The sequence below is a fragment of the Tiliqua scincoides genome, chromosome 2 (genome assembly GCF_035046505.1).
Source record: "Tiliqua scincoides isolate rTilSci1 chromosome 2, rTilSci1.hap2, whole genome shotgun sequence".
Classification (NCBI taxonomy): domain Eukaryota; kingdom Metazoa; phylum Chordata; class Lepidosauria; order Squamata; family Scincidae; genus Tiliqua; species Tiliqua scincoides.
This window is the reverse complement of record NC_089822.1, coordinates 231,528,143-231,543,533: the sequence shown is the minus strand read 5'-3', so window position 1 is coordinate 231,543,533 and position 15,391 is coordinate 231,528,143. Positions and strand designations below refer to the sequence as shown.

The 15,391-nt window shown below is 41.3% G+C and overlaps 1 pseudogene; it reads right to left on the bottom strand.

The window, feature by feature from the left end:
• Window positions 1–271: 271 nt before the first annotated feature.
• LOC136638959 (uncharacterized) lies at window positions 272–1,262 on the bottom strand (annotated as a pseudogene).
• Between the last annotated feature and the right edge of the window lie 14,129 nt (window positions 1,263–15,391).

Here is a 15,391-nt window from a genome sequence, read left to right as displayed (position 1 = left end):
CAGCTGTCACAGTGGCCTCCTTGAGGTATGGGAACATTTGTTCCCTTACCATGGGGCTGCATTGTAGTTGCACCAGGGCTGGAAAATTGGATAGGATTGGACCCTCACATAACTACTTCACCATAACCTTGAAATGATATGAATGTAAAGCAACCACTATGCATTCAGTGGTCTTGTGAATTGGCCTGTAGTCTGAAGGTACAGCTGAGAAAATATAAACATAATTATTTTGCTAATATAGCCTGACTCCAACAAAATCACTTCTTCTTCTTTAGCGTTTATCCCGTGTGGTGGTGGGGTCAGCTATTTTGGATCGGAGTTGCCATTTCTCTCGATTGCAGGCTTGGTCCAAGTGTAGGTGGGTGATTTTCATGTCGCAATGCAGCGTGTCAAGCCAGTGCTGCTTCGGTCGGCCCTTCGGTTGTTTGCCATTGACCTCTAACTGAAGGCCCTTCAGTACTAGCATATCGCTGTTGGCACACAAAACGTGGCCATACAATTGAAGCCAGGCTTCTCTCAACTTGGAGCAATGCTGTACCGCTGCCGGATGCCATAATTGTGAATGTGGTCAAGAGATACTACTGATCCAATGCAGCATCTTTGTCTCCTTGACACCGAGGCGACATTTGGCTTCTCTTGTCACCAGCCAGCATTCAGCTCTGTAGACTGCAACCAGCCAGATGACCATCTGATAGATCTTTGACTTGAGAAAGTTGCTGATCTTGTTGCAAAAGACACCGGTCATTGTGTGCCACTTTGTCCAGGCTGCATTTACTCACACAGTGGTCTTGTGACTCAGGCTGTTGTCAGCCGCGATTGGCGAGGTATCAGAACGTCTCATCACGTAGCAGGTTGATGCCATTTACACAGATAGTCCTGATCTTGTCACGGTCCATTGTCATGTATTCCATCTTCTTGATGTTGAGGCGGAGGCCAAACAATGCAAGATGGTCGCTCCAAACTTGTACTTGCTGCTCAAGGTCTGCCTGGTTGTCAGATGCAAGAAGAATGTCATCTGCATAGAGAAGTGACCATGGCACCGGCTTTTGCAGATCACGGGTGATGACATCCATCACAGTGAAGAACAGCAGCGGAGAGAGTGCTGAGCATTGGTGGACGCCGATGGTAAAGAGGAAGTCTTTCGAAGTTCCAGCAATGGCCTGCACATTTGGACCCTTGTACTACAAGACCTTCACCCATCTAACAAGTTCTTCTGGCACTCCTTGGCTACGCAGCGCATACCAGATGACATTATGTGGCATGCAATCAAATGCATTTTCAAGGTCAATGAAGGCAATGTACAGTGACTTTTGCTTCTCTCAGTGCTTCTCAAGCAGAAGACAGGTGGCATGCACCACATCTGTTGTTCCACAGCCTCTCACAAAGCCTGCTTGGTTCGTCGTCAACCCCAACAAGATCACTACAATTTAAATTCCACTCAGAATGCTTTGTATGAAATGTTATTATCATTAATACTCAATATCCATAAGAACCCTGAATTTTCATCAAATGAAATGGCATGTTTAAATATTACACTTGATAAGATCAGACTCAGGATACTCAAAGTGAAAACTCATGAGAGGGCTTTTTCCTACCCAGTTTATCACAACTCCAGTTATTCCAAATATTGTGTAAATTATAAATAGGACACATGAATGGTTGTTGGTTATGTGCGCATCATGACTGGTGTTGATTATCCCTTAGGATCACCAGATGGACTGCTCTCGTATTCCATAAAGAAATGAAACCAAACCATTGGACCAAGCCACCCATGGTCCTTCTACGTTCTTCACAAGAGTAACATTATTATAACTAACTGTTAATTATTTGGTCTGGAATAAATGCTACTATTGTGACTTTCTCTTTTCTTGTTTAATGTTGAGAAAGTCAAAATATTTTTAATTGGACTTGAGAACCTCTAGGATGCAGCATTTGATAGTTTTCATAAGTCCTCTCTTCATCTCTTATAAGTAGCCTTATATTTACTTTAGCATGAGGTAATTTAGGAGTGAGTTAATGGGCTTCTGTAGAATGAAACTAGATCTACAAAACAAAAACACCCTCTTCTCCTTTGTCTCTTTGACTTATGAAAATGCTGTCAAACGTTCACTATCATAAACATAAGAAAACCTGCTCAGAATTATCTGGTTCTGGTTTCTCCCTTGTGAGCCTGAAGTTTCTTGTTCATTCTTAAAGTAACTGAGACACAACTCCGGTAGGCATGTAGCCACCATGAATGCCATGCCGCAACATGATGGCCCCATTTAATTAACACACATTTAGAATTGCCGCCTAATTATTCTTCAGATCTTGATAAAGAGAGAGAGGCCCAGTAACTCCACCAATGGCTTAAGAGAACTGCTCTGAGCTATTAAGATGATGGAAATGGGAAAAAGAAAACATGGGTGTGTTGTGAAGCCTCTGAATATGTTATTTGCATGGAATCATCAGAGACACAGGCAGATTCCCATATCACCGGATAAAAGTTTTATGAAAGCAAATTATAATAAGATTTGTGCAGCTGAACCACGTGCAGAAAAAGGGGCTGTGCATTGCTTAGTCACTGAGCAGAGGAAATGGAGCAGGTCACTGAGGTGATGTACTCAGCGGTTGTGGAGGATAATGGAATCTGTCACCCTAGGCAGAGGTATTTGCTTCTTAGACAAGCAAAAAACTAGGATGAAAAAGCAATTCACTTGCCCTTCAGGCCTGAGAGAAGAAGCTGCTTAGAGGCACAGAGGGAAGAGGAAATCAATGGAATGGTGGAGTGAAAAGCAGAATGAAAGAAATAATAAAAAGGGAAGGGGGGGAAGAAAACAATTCCCTCCTCGCTTGTTGACGGTAATCAATGGTGAATGTGAAGTCTGTCGCTTTTTAAAAATTCATTTAGCTGAAGGATTTTTCCTTCTCAGCAATGACATTTTCTGAACACTCCTTTATTCAGCCGTGTGCCCAACTATTCACACAAGTCCTGTAGACTGTCAAGGAACACACATTAGTGACAAAGGCAAAGAACTGAAACAATTCAATGAAAGGTTATTAAAGTGTGTTTATACTGTGCAAAGGGGAAAAAAGCTTTGCATATTTAAAGAAAAAAAGCCAGCTTAATATAATTCTGAACTGGGCATATTGCAAGCAAAGAACAAACCTTCCACAAAATAGTGAAACCTTATCTAGAAAATCAGGGTAATTTGGGGTATGAAACTGTGTTCATTTTTCATGAATACTATAAAAAAATCCCTGAAGCACTTGCATATCCAGTACTCTTTGGTGGAACTCAAATTGCCACCTTTCCCAGCCCACCTCTCAGAGCAGATGCTTCAGTCCATCTCACAGGTGGGCCCACTTGTCCTGCAGTCTCTTCACTTCCAACATATAAGAACCACCAACTTAACAAACAGGAAAAGCAACCAAAGTAGGAACAGCTGGTGGTAATGGCATTGACTGCAGTGTGTTCAAATGACAATGGCTTGAAAGCATGCAATGTGTTGCACCATCATCCATAACAGAATTATGAACCAGAACCATCCATTTTACCAGTTTTCCGACTGGTTTCCTATAGTATTCCACAACTAATTTCTAAGTCCTGGTTTCAGCTTAATATGTTCTGTGCAGCTTTGGCTTTACATGATCCAAGTCTTCCTGGTGCTGGAGGCAGCATGACAGACGCTCCACCTCTTATGTGAGGGTACATAAGCCACCACCTCCACTAGTGTTCCTCCTCTTTTTGCTCCCTGGATTCAAAAAGGAAGAAGGGTGTGGAATGGAAGAGGGAACATGAGAGACACTCTAGCCCAGCAGTCTCCAAACCACAGAACTGCTGCATTAGGGAAAAGCCTTTCCTGCTCCTCATGGCGCCATCTTATCTTTCCATCCGATCTGCTTGGAAAGTTACACTGGCCAGTCACTTCCTCCTGGAAATCCAGGTGAAGAGCCTACTAGGGTGATGGGCAGCAGACGTAGCTGCCCAGCGCGACTTTGCATGAAGATTAGATGGGAAAACAAGATGGCAGCATGCAGAATGGTAAGCTCCACTCACGTTGGGGAAGGTGTTTTGCAGGCACCAGATCAAGCCCACAAACCGCGTTTTGGCATCTGCTGCTCTAGCCAACCACTCTTCTCTCCTCCACACTTCTTGCAGTCTCTGGGTCCCAGGTACAATGAGGTTTCCTTGGGCATATGCACATTTTCTTGTGCTTCAGACTTTAGAAATTGGCCCCTTCTCCTACAATGTGCAGTTTGACTCACTTGCATGAGTCATCTAGAGACGTTGCTCTCTAAGAATCTCTTTACAATGAACTCACTTTTGGCCTCCACTTACAACTATATAATTATAATATATTAAATCAGAGAGAAGAAAACTCAAAGCAGGGGGGAAAATTAGCTCCATCTGCCAAATTGCTGCTTTCATAAATTATGGTGTGAACAGTTCTTACCCATAAAAATTGGGACGTTATTTAAAAATGAGGCCAAGCCTGATGAAAAATGAGATCCCATTTCTATTCTTTTCAAGTCTGCAAGACCGAGCTCAATAAACATAAAAGAAATCAATCATCATGCTTCATTGTTTTTTAAAAAAATATTTTCCCCTTCAAGAAAGATGCCTGCAGTAAGACACAAGCTTTTTTTTTTCCCTATTACATGGAAGGATTTTAATATAATATCCACAGTGAAACTAAACCTCAAGAGAGAAAAAAAAAGGACTGGAAAAGGAGGCAGCAGAACTATTTTACAGCCTCATTAAGTGCTACTGTAAGAATGGAGACCCATTCACATATGCTGCTCTGCTAAAGCAGCCGTGCATTATGCCAGATTTAGAGTCTACTGTTCGTTACCACAAGACAACCACCACCAACCAATGTCACCACCAACTATGTCCAGGGGGACCAATTTCAAGCCAAACAGATACATGGGCCCATGAGAAGGCCATTTAGCAGCAATGCTCTGCCCAACATGCTCTCCTAATGATGCCTCAGCATGGAGAATTCCATGTGGAGCATTAGCTACAGAGGGAGGTGCCAGCTGCGGGTGCTCTGTTCACTGTCCCAGTGTGGGGCTCCTCCAAGTACAGGGTCCAATTCAGCCAAATTGGTGGTCAAATCACCTTAAGGTCAGCCCTTTCTCTAGAAATAAGCAGGAGAGGGCCTAGCCGTCTCTAGCCCACGTGACACCTTTGTGCAAACGGCTTCCCTTCTTCAAGTAGAGAGAGCAAGTGAACCTCTTTGCCACCCACTTGTCTCGGGGGGGGGGAGTGGAACCAGAAGAAGGTGAGGGCAACCCGGGGGAGGAGGGAGCGGACTCTCTTGTCCATCTCAAAAGGAATGGACGATTGGCTGAAAAGATGGCTTGATTTTTTTCTCTGGATAACAGAGGGGAGAAGAGAGAGCCCAATGGATGGGGGGAAAAATACCTGGATAATCCAGGGAGGGGCAAAGGAGGTGGACAAACCAGGGGAGAGGCATTTCCTTGTGATGGAAGGAAGCTCCATTGACCACAATGAGACTTCTGGGTAGACCTGCAAAGGACTGGGTTGTAAGCCTCCCAGCTGCCGCGGGTGACATTCCCTCCTGCCAGCCACTTTTTTCATGCTGTCTGTTCCCTTCTGTCTTGCTGAGCTCAGACACCTCCCTGTTAGTCCGTGGTGTGCTGCTTGGAGCTCCTTCTAAAGGTGGAATCAGAAGTTGTAATGTAAATGGTGTAAGGAATCAACCACTTTCTGCACTGCTGTGCTTACTCAAATAACAGTAGAGCTTTTGTTTACATTAGTGAAATGAAAAGGGAGGTTGAAGTGAAGGAATTCAACACATTACTGATGGCGGATGGGAACATCAGGATAGTGTTAAATGAGAACTCCAACTCACACACCCTACCAGCACCTCTGTGTTTTCTGCACAGCTGCGCCTGACTCACACCTTGACTTTTTTCTTGAAAAGACTCAGACTCGAGTCAAAATGACTCTTTAAAAAGGCTCAGGACAAGTCACAATGGCCACCTGTTATGACTTGCAAATGAGCCAAGTCAAGCGGGTGGAGACTCGCAATTTGACTCATGACTTAGTGCAGTTACTCCAGCACATCCCTGTAGCACAGTATTAAAACTGAATGAAGGACATATGTGCATCCTTCATATTTACCAGTTGTTCTCTTTACAGAGACATGGGACCTGATTGTCATATGGCTTGGTGACTTTGGGGGCCTTCATAAAATCAAGTGGCCCTTACCCAGCCGAATCGATCACCTACTTCTGGACTTATATACTTGCAACTAAAACACTTTTTGTAATGTATAGGATTCCACAGAGCCATTATGCAGGCAATTATGTGCAACGAGCCACCATCAATCCATTAAAAAGTGTAATTGTTTTACAAAATTTAAAAAAGAAGGAAAAATGACCTTGTGGGCTTATCGTTTTGTATTACATGAGGTAACTGCAACAAAATGTTGCAAGCAAAAATCAAAATTTATGCTGCCTCCTGCACTGCTATCTGTGTCACACATGAGTGCAAGCTGCAGACACAGTGTTGCCTAGGAACCCAGAACAACACAATTCGTCTTTGTTTTGCACTTTCAGTGGTGATGTTTCATTATCACTTGGATTACCTGGTCATAACTACAACCCAGAGGAGTCCCCCCTCCCCTCAAAAAAGAACCAAACCAATTGTAAGAAATGTGCAAATACAATGGTAGTGCTTCTCTCCAGCCGAGCTGTCTCAACACCCATTGACAACTTGCTGCAAGTTTCCACCCACCATCTTGAGAATAAGAATCCCAGTGGGGACAGCTGGGTAAAGCAGACATTTTGAGTGGTGATTGGGACAGGGTGGTAGTAGGTGTCCTAGGGTGTGCAAGCACCCTAGACCCACCCACTGCATCAGTCATAATCTGCCCACACAAACCCTTACTATCTCTGCCTCCTCTTCTTGCTACTAAGCTAGTTAAAATACAGGATGTGATAAGTGGAAATATGTGTGGAAAAAGAGTGGTAATAAGGAATTTCTGAAATGCCAAGGGACAGAGGCAGTTCAGGTATAGTGGGGCTTGGACTAAGCCCAATTATCCGGGGGGGGGGGATAAGGAGCTTCCATCAGCCTTGTGTTTGACACTCCTATTCCACACTATATTGTTGAATTCTCCTTTTCTCTCTCATAGTACTATGTACAGTGAGCTTTATTACAACGTTTTATGAGATTTTTGACTTCTACTCATTGTAGTTTAAGCAGGGCAGAAATGCAGTCCATCAATCAGAACGGAAGCTGATGAAATTATAGAAGCTCTGGAAATCAGGGCTCTCCCCACTATTAGGCAGGGTGAAGCAAAGTGCCTCAGGCAGCAGATTTTGGGCACCATTACACAAAAGCACATTGCCGGTAATTTAACATGTTGTTATAGTTTAACTGCTGAGGGTGGGGGTGGGATTTGGATTTTCCACCTCAAACACCAAAATGCCTTGGAACATCTTAGTATAAACCTTGTGTGCCTGACAGCACAAGCCTGTGTCTGTCTACTAAGTCTCACTGTGTTCATTGTACACCAGGAAGGTGGGTATAGGACTGTAGTCTGAAATAAGCAGACAGTGATAATGGCATCTTTTCTCTCACAGTTGTGATGGGAGGAGGGAGACTGGAAGCAAATCCATTTTTAGTTCTGACTGAAGGCCAGACTACACAAGATGCCAATCCAGTCGACTGGAGATAGAAGTAGACCAGAAGCAATCTTTTTAATCATCAAAACTAAGCCAAGGAGGTTTGATTCAGCCTAGAAGCCTGACAGTGCTTAGGGTCAAACTAGTTGTGATGCAGGATTTGATTGGATATTTGGACATTTTCAAAAACTTTAAAACAGTTGAGGAGTGGTGGTAGTGCGAATTGAATAATGGTAGCAGCACTGGGAGAGGAGGTTATCCCTTTCCCCACGCCATTTCTCTAATTTAAATCACCCGCTCTGATGCTACTACTTTTCACATGCGAGGGAGAAGAAAACAAGAGGTATACAGATTGCATTCCCCCATCCAAAACTAATATCAGCTTGCCAGTCTTTATGTCGCAATAACAGTGAGATGGAAAGAATTGAGCCTTCTTCCCCTGCTGCCACTGCTTTGTTTCACCTCAGCCCCCACTGCTTTGAAATCTTAAAATAAAAATAAAAAGGACAGTAGATCCAAACATGGATCTTCTCCAAACTGCCTACTTTGGCAAAGAATTAGCCTCTGAAAAAGAGAAAACTGATAATTTGGTTAAATCTGGATTGTGAAGTGATGTTGTTTTGGCTCTAGCAGTATGTGGATGGGCCCTTGGAGTCAGATCACCACAACCTCTGGTGGTCCCATCAAGTGAAATGGTTACATCAGTTGTTTACTGCAGCCTGCGGAGTAGTTTGCAAGCCAATCCCGCCCTTGGGCAGTACTGGGGATAAAACCAGAGATTGACTGGGCCCACAGTGGGCTGCCATATATGACTGATGTGCTGCTTGATTAATCCAAAAGTGTGCAGGCCTTCCTGTGGCATTTGCTTCTGTTTATTCGAAAGGAAAGAAGGGGGGATATGAATCTTTTCAATAAATAATTAAAAAAACAAGTTTTTGAAAAGACGCAGAAGTTTTCAGCAAACTCTCTTGTAAAGAAAACGTCCAGTAAAAGGCTGCCTTGAATGTTCTACCGTGAAGAAAGGAGGACAGGAGGCACAAGACACTAGCAAACGTCAATGGAGCTGAGGATATCTGTGGTTTGGACTGGACCTTTATGAGTCATTAGTATTTCTGGGCTGCTTTCAAAATACAGAACCATTTTATTCCTTTATGGAGACTCTTAAAATTTGATCTAGAATGCTGGTAGCTGCTGAGCTGTGCCTTGCTCCCTATATAACTTTAATTGGCGCTTGCACCTGTGCTTTTGTGTGACCTAACTGTGACTTAAAGAGAAAAATTCTGGCAAAGACAAAGTAGCTCTCTATTTTCTAGCACAATCCTATTTTTCACTCCCTTCTAGTTTGGCTAAGCCCTGTATTCATTTCTGATTGGAAAAGCCTCAAACAGTAGACCCATCCCTATTGTACTATCATGCTACTTACAAGGGGGGATTAAAAAGCATAAACCATCTATTGCTACCGGAAGATTGTTCTATATTTGGTCACACTACTTTATACTTTCAGAAGCAAAAGCGTACACGATCTAACACAATCATATTATTATGCTTTATGAGCTTTGAGCTGTTCCACAAGATGATCATGGACATGAAAGCATCCATTCCTCATGATATTCTTTTAACTATCTTAATTGACTTACAGTCTCAGCAAATGAGAGAGCAGTAAACAGCAAATGCAGCCTTTTAATTAGCTGGCACACACATCACACAGTCGTAATCTCAGAGCACAGCATTCTTTGAAATGCTCTCTAGTTTCCCCCCCCCCCCCCGTGGGCCTTCCATCTAAATAGTCTTTTGGCAAGAACCAGAAGCCAGGTCCATTTTCCATCACTCATTCTAAATGCTAGGGACAAACAAGTGCAGTCTATTTATCTTCTTTTAATTTCACATTCACTCAGAAACGCTGGATTGAAAATTTTCAACTTGCCGAAGACTGAGCGATGCTGCTGCTGCTGCCTGCCACCGAGGAGAATAGGGAGCAAAAAGGTGGAAAGAAAAACAGAGGACAAGAAAATATTGTAGAGGCTAAGTATGCAGGTGCTGAGAAAATGTGACAGAAATTCAACTGACTTGGAGGCTGCAAATCTATGCAAATGTATCTAGAGTTCTAGACACAAGATTCATGCAGCTGGGTGAGACTTATCAAGTCAACCAAGAGATTCACATTTCTTCTGTGCACTGTGCCCCCACCTACAAATAGAAATCCCCCCCCCCCCGGCTCCAGTGCAATTGCTTCTTCCCATATTGCTGCCATCATTGCTTCTTCTCCTCCCATCTCACTGGGCTTTGTCTCAAAAGCCTCTGTAGATTCATCAATGTGGAGCATAGCTGCTGGCACAGCCAAGCAAGTGCCATTCTTTGCCCCAGGACCTCCAGCAACCTGGCTCCAGCCCTGGGTGAACTGCTGTGATTATTACCTTGGATTCCGATTCGCCTTGCACTGCATGGACAAACTAAACAAGCAGGACAAGCATTAACAGGACAAATAGGACAAACATGATGACTTCCATCATCCCAGTGCAGCTCCTAAAACCTAAAACTCCCTGAAGGTTTGGACCCTCTCAAACAGAGGTACAAGTGGCTGCAGGGCTGTGGGGAATGGTTACTTGCACCCATGCCCCATCCTTCACTGTTCCAGAAAATTTCCAGAGTTCATTTGAAGGGCAGAGGAAACTGCAGTGATGAGAAGGATATAAGGAAGTCACTTTATTCCAGCTTCCTTCTACTCATGTATGAAAATTCAGCCTATTATCATTTAGGTACCAGACTAGGTTCATTCTACTTTCCTGAACTTTTAATTCATAATTAACATGCGTTGGTTTGGAGATACTGTGTTACTGCTTCACTTATTACTGCTGATGGCTCTTTTCAGGTTTGTACTTATAATATTGTTACATGCAGTGGTGACTTTACATACTGTGTTGTAACCTGGCTGAAGGGTGAAATGTACATTTTGAAATTATGTAAACAGTGGACAGTGTGTCAGATTTGGACCTAGAAGACCTGGGTTCAAATGCCCATTCAGCCATGGAAGTCACTGGGTAACAGTGAACCAGACACTATTTCTCAGCCAAATTTACATCAGAGAGTGTTTGAGGATAAAATGGGATGACTCTTTTTTGCGCTTCCCTGAGCTCCTTGGTTTAAAGGACTATACAAATATGATAAATACAATGAACTGAAGTAAAAGGGATTTGTCTTAATTAGCAAGATCCGGCTTTTACTCTCTGCAGTGTTTGAATGATTTATTGTAGCTTCCAAATCATGTAGTACTTAAAATTAATTGTACTTTTAAAAAAAAAAAAATTTATTTTCCAAAAACAACTACAAACAGAAACACACAACACAAAACCATCACTACACAAAAAACAAACAAAAACAAAGGGTGCAGGAAATCATACATCACCATCATATATCACTAAAACTAATAAATCATTACATATCTTAATCAATTTCCTCTTCTAAATTTACCTCTCAATATCATTTTTCATCCATAATTCATATATTATATCATATCAAATATAATATATATGTAATACAATCATCTAAATGCCCTATCATATATTTCTAAAACCTCATATTCAACCAAGTATAAAAGGGTTTTTTCCATTACTCAATTTGTATCAGCCTTCGTTATTGATCTAAAATTTCCGAAAGTCTGTCCATCTCTGCCACATTCATCACTTTCTCTATTAATTCATTTTTATTGGTATTTTAAAATACTTCTAATATCTAACACATAAAATCCTCACTACAATTAAAATAATAATAACTAGGTATACATCATTTTCTTTATCTATATCTAAAATAATATAAAATTTGCTACTCTGGTAAGTTTCTTATTATGCTTCCAGATCTGTTCCCATTGATCTATTGTGATATTATGGTCTATATTTTGTGCCCATTTTATCATGCATTATTTTACTATTTCTTCTTGCATCTCAAAATCCAATAATCCATTTTGTAATACGTATATTTCTTTTGATCTCAATCTTTCTTTAACATAAATGGCAACAGCTTTTTTTCATCTGAAGCCACAAAAACTTCTCCTAATTTTTTATTCACCAACAATGGCCTATTCATTAGATATCACGTTTCTTGTTACTAGTCTTCCTCTCTTTTTGCTTTTTCTTGTTGCTATTGGTGAGCGCCTCTTACTCGCTCCTCTAGGCTCTTCCCTCTCTGATTCATCTGTTGCTTCTAAGTCATCTGATTTCTTTTCATCCGACTCCATTTCTGGTCTATATTCTTCTAATTTTTTCTTCTCAATTTCTCTTCCTTCTTTTCTTCCTTTCTTATCTCATCTTTCATCACTGTACTCAAGAAGTTTTCTGCTTTCATTGTTGAATTTATATTATATCTCTGTGTCTGATACTGAAAAAACATACCTTCCGGAGAAAGCCATCTGTATGGTATTTGCTTTTCTCTTAAAAATTTTGTCAGGTTTTCATATTCTTTTCTCTTCTTCCTCACTCTCCATGGAACATGTCTCAAAATGTTGACTTTGTTATCATCCACTGTCCATTCCTTTTCCTGTGAGGTCTTCAGTAATTTATCTCTGTAAAAGGTTCTGATGAATTTCACATGGATTTCTCTTGGTAATTCGTGTTTTCTCAGATAAAAAGTGCTCACTCTTCTCACTGAGTCCAATTCTTTAGATATCTCCTCCATCGGTATATCAATCCATTCTGACATTAATCTGACAATCTGTAGCAACGTATCTTCTCCTTTCTCCTGTGGTATATTTTGTATCCTCACCACTTGAGCTGCACTATCCACCTGAATTTCCATTAACATTGTCTCTGCATCACGCTGATTTTCTTCTATCTCTGATATTTTAGCTTGATCTTTTCTTATCTTTTGTCCCAATCTCTCAATCTTTTGTTTATTTTCTTCTGATGTAGTTTTCACCTCTATCAATTTCACCTCTAGATGAACCACTAAGTTCATCTAATTGTTGGGTTAAAGCATCCAACACTAACTTGAGTTTGTACAGATTGGTTTATTAGTTGGTGTACCATTGCCAACAGTTTTTCTATGTTGTCTTGCACAGTCTGTTTCCAGTCTTTCCCTTTTGGTTCCTCTTGTGCTAATTTTCCAAGTCCCGTTTCAGACGCTGGTGAGTCTCGGACTTTCACTGTTTTGTCCACCAACTTCGTTCTTCCTTCCTTCTGCTCACAATGTTCTTTAAGACCACTAGATGTCCTCAGCGTATTATCTTCCTTGTTTCAAATATAAACACAAATCCAGTTCTTGCAATGTCTTTTAAAATCCACTAGATGTCACTAGATGTCACTGGTGCACTTGTTTTGTTTACATTTCTCTTATCTTGTTTATAGTTGTAGCCTTGGCAACGCCATTCCTCAATCCACAGGAATATCAGCTTTTTCAGCCAGCTCTTTCAGGCAATCCAGCCGCTCTTTCAAGCAATCCCAAACAACAGCATCAAACCAGGGCAATAAATGCTCCAATACACAAACTTTCCAAGGACAGTTAATTTGTAATGCACCAAAATTCAAAGTTGTAAAGTTGTAGTTATATTTTCATATATCCATAACAAGCTTGGTAAATCTCTTCTACAATTTCTCCTCACACTGATATACAGCTGGGGGGAAACCTTTCCCCCCTCCTCTTCTCACAGCAAGAAAACAAATCAGGCAATCAATTACTCAGTCCATGCCAGGCACACACAAACGGAATGACACTTACTTAAGTCTTTCAATGTCTTTCCCTGCAGGGCCTTCAGCTTGGTTCAAAATGAATTCTTCACCATTGCTGCCAAGATGGCAGAATCTCCTGGGAAAGCCCCCTGGCTGGGCTTTGTCTCCTTAGGGATCAGCCATCACATGGAAGAGTTTGTCTCTCCTGACAAACAATCCTTGGATCTCCTCAGATCCACAGTTTTTGGGGAAAAACAGTGCCTTTCAAGAGCTCGAGAAAGACACGTCTGCTCGGCTGCTGGCTAGCCCCTCCCCCTCCAAATTAATTGTACTTTTGTTGGGGGGAAATTAAAAGGGATTTTTGTTTCCTTCCAGTGTGTATATTTGTATAATATTTTGTTTCTCTTGAAAAATAATCATTTTAACAAATCTACAACTCTAAACTAGAGATTAGAGTTATTGGAACTTGAATAATTTATTTTGAATGTTTAATTGACTAACTACCATATTTATGTGAGTCAAAAATAACTAGATGAGATTATCTGCGGTGGTAGGAATACAGCAGGGACTTGAAATGGTTCAGTGCTCCAGCAGAGTTTTACAGAAGTTCACAGCCACCACATGCAATATTCAGAATTAGATTTATTTTTCAACAAACAGGAAAAAGGGCTGGGAGTAAACAAACAAATGAATTGCTATCAAGTATGCACTCTAAATATACATAAATAAAAGGAATTCATTTCCCGGCAGAGCTAGAGCTCTGGATTGTTGCTTTTTAGAGATGTTTTCTGGTTAAAGTTTTTTAGCTTATCTTCCTTTACGCATCTCGAACATTGTCCCAGTAGATATGTGAAATACTGTTAAACTCACTGTAGCCTCCGTTAAGGAAGCCTTGAACACACAGAACAGAGAATGACAGGGCAGCGGTATAGATATAATTAAAAAAACAACAATCTAACTTCATAGTACATTATAAGATGGCACATATTGACTAGAAGTGGCTGTGTGCGATAGCCTGAAAAATGTATCGGCATTCATAACCAGAGATCCTCACAGAGCTCCTAGTGAGCACTTAGCGTTATGGTGTTCACCAAGGTGGATATATAGGTGGCCTTCTGCATTTCAGGTTTCTTGTTCATAGCCTCCTGCCGCAAACAGTGCTAGGAACTTGTGCATTATGGGCTGGAAAGGTACAGGCTGCTGAATCCTTACATGTGAGGCACATAAGGATTTGCCTTGATTATTAATAGCTGGATGTATTGTGTGCAACTTGTGATGCTCCTCTACCACATGTATACTGCTGTGTATACAGAAAAGCATGTATGCATTTTTACACTTTTAAATGCCAAACTGTAACACTTCACATCAAGTCATGCAGTCCTTGTAAAGATACTCCATCCATTTTGACAATATGTATGTTTCATTCCTGAAAACATTCTCAACTCTGAACATAGACGGACTGAGATTGCCTGTGAGATTCTTTCCATCTCAATCTTTCCAGCAATTTTTTCCCTTCCGTTATCAGTGAAGAACTGAGAAGAAATTTCCAGAAGGGTAACTGTATTAGAGCCCAATCCTATCCATACCTACTCAGAAGGAAGCCCCATCATAGTCAGTGGGTCTTACTTCCAGCAAAGTGAGGAGAGGATTGCAGCCTTCGTTTGTTGCAGCAAAAACAACAAAGGGCACAATTCTAACCAAATTTCTAGCACTGACCTAGCCACAATGCAGCCCCAAAGTAAGGTAACAAACATGCCCTTACCTTGAGAAGGCATCCTTGACTGCCTCCCCACTGCAGGATGTAGTGCACGCCACATTGGCACAGTTACGTGAGTGCTGGAAAGTTAGTTAGGATTGCACCCAAAGTGTCTGGCAGCACCTTAAAGAATAACACATTCATTTCAGTTTATACTTGCATAGATCAGAGTTGTTGCCCTTGAACACCCGCTTCATCAAAATGGATATTACTTTAATTGCTCACTTAAGCAGTGCAATTTTAGAATTTTAGACATCTCATAATTAGGAACTATGTTTTGATCTTTGGTTAGCATTTGGTTGGTTGGCAACCTTCAGTCTCAAAAGACTATGGTATA